Source organism: Vanacampus margaritifer, chromosome 17, assembly GCF_051991255.1.
Source record: "Vanacampus margaritifer isolate UIUO_Vmar chromosome 17, RoL_Vmar_1.0, whole genome shotgun sequence".
Lineage (NCBI taxonomy): Eukaryota > Metazoa > Chordata > Actinopteri > Syngnathiformes > Syngnathidae > Vanacampus > Vanacampus margaritifer.
In genome coordinates this window covers 9,823,331-9,825,314 of record NC_135448.1, presented here as the reverse complement: position 1 = coordinate 9,825,314, position 1,984 = coordinate 9,823,331, and positions in this window count along the sequence as shown.

Here is a 1,984-nt window from a genome sequence, read left to right as displayed (position 1 = left end):
CCCTGACAAACGTTCCTCCCAAGAAAAAATTGGTCTCCCTGGAAAAATACAGTAAATTAAATTAGATTAAAAAAATAATAATAATCCTTTCGTCTTCTATATTATCTTGAAAGGTTTTTGTGTCTTTTATATAAACCCCCTGCCCCCAGTTTTATATTGTTCAATGCTCAGGTAGAACTGGTAAACGTCAGTTCAATCCAAATATTTAAAGTTGTTTAAATTATTTAAATTAGTTCTTTTGTGGTTCTCAATAAAGCAGAGGGAACTTTAGTTGGTTTCGTGCATGATGTGATATTTTTTAATACACTTTTGTTTTCATACATGAGGGGTGTAATTTAAAATTCCACTTCATTCAATTGTTAGTATCATACACGTTTACCCTGTAGTCTGCCCACTATTAGGTTCGTGGTTTGCCTTCCTGTGATTTGCATGTCATCCTTGTGGTTGGTGGATTTGCTCTTCCCACCTTCCAAAACATGATTGTCATGTTTAATAAAGACCTCTTAATTGTCCATAGGTGTGAATGTGTGTGGGCAGGCTCCTTCTCACCCTCAAATCTTGACCCAGATGAGGACAATAGGAAATGGATAGATGGATGTAACATATTACAGTTAATTTATTAATTCAATTACACGATGGGAAATGTGACAATTATTGGACGCTTTTCTTCACTTATATTACAAGTGCAATGCCATTTGGAGCATGACTTCATATAATGACATCTGTCTCAAGGTCATGTGTAGCGTGTGTTGGGTTTTTGGGGTTGTCATTTAAGAAAAATGTGTGCAGTTTACTGAGAGTATTGACTGACCCAATTGCAGTTCAGACCTTTTTCTTGCTCTGTTTCCAATAATAAAGACTGTGAAAAGACAGATGACTCTATCCATTTTTTTCATACCACTTATCTTGTTCACAGGTATAGCTGGAATCTTTCCCAGCTGACTTAAGGCAAAAGGAAGCTAACCCCTTAGCTATATTCCATGTATTTTCTTAATCTACAGTATACTAAAAACTCACATGTGATATTTTTAGTTCCATAACTAAAATGAGGCATTTTGGTACAACAACCACTGACGAATAAAAGTTGGCCAATACACTTTATACAATTCAAATATATGTATTATCAGACACATGTTTGAAAAAAAACAATACGTTTATTTTTATTTTTTTCCCCGGAGAGCTCAGTATTGTTCATTCGGTAATTTTACCGATTTGACATGTCATCATCATTGCTCTCTTTTTTTTTTTTGTATGTGGGTGAGAATGTGTATGTGCGTGCGTGCGTGTGTATTCATTAGTTCACCTAAAACCTATTCAAAAAATCCCAAACCGTTCACCTAAACCGAACACTTCCAGCCAGAGTCGTGAGGCCGTCAGGAGACCCGAGGAAGGACCAAAGAAAAGAAAGTGACAATACGTTTATGATGATTGAGTTCCAACAGCCCAAATGTCTGTGGACTATTGCTATTTGTGTATCCAAAGTCTGTGCAGCTGTGGCACTGACAACTTGGGTACGAGTCCTATCCTCAGTGGCTCACTGGAGGTTTGCATATTATGCAAATTGTCATTACATTCAGCACACTTAGAGACATGGAGCCAAAGGGGTTGAGACAATCAAAACCAAACAAACTGCACTACCTGCTTTGCCTTCTTGTCCTCTGGGTCAACTTGCGATTTTGATGAATGGAGATTAAAAAAAAAAAAAATCTATTGCATAATTACTCAATCAAGAATTTAACAAAATGTCCACATTACTATTATGGGAATTATGTAATTATGGCTCAAGTCAGTGCTTCTGTAACTTGGGCAATTCCCATCGCATTGCTAAACCCTCCTCAGCAGAGTTCATTAAATTCTCCAGTATGAGACATCTGCGCCCCCCAGCCTCTCCTTGTGTATTCATCTGCTTCATTTTTTTTCAATTGCCCTCACAGTTGGGATCGATTTTCCACTTTAAACACACACTCTTGAAAACTACACCAAA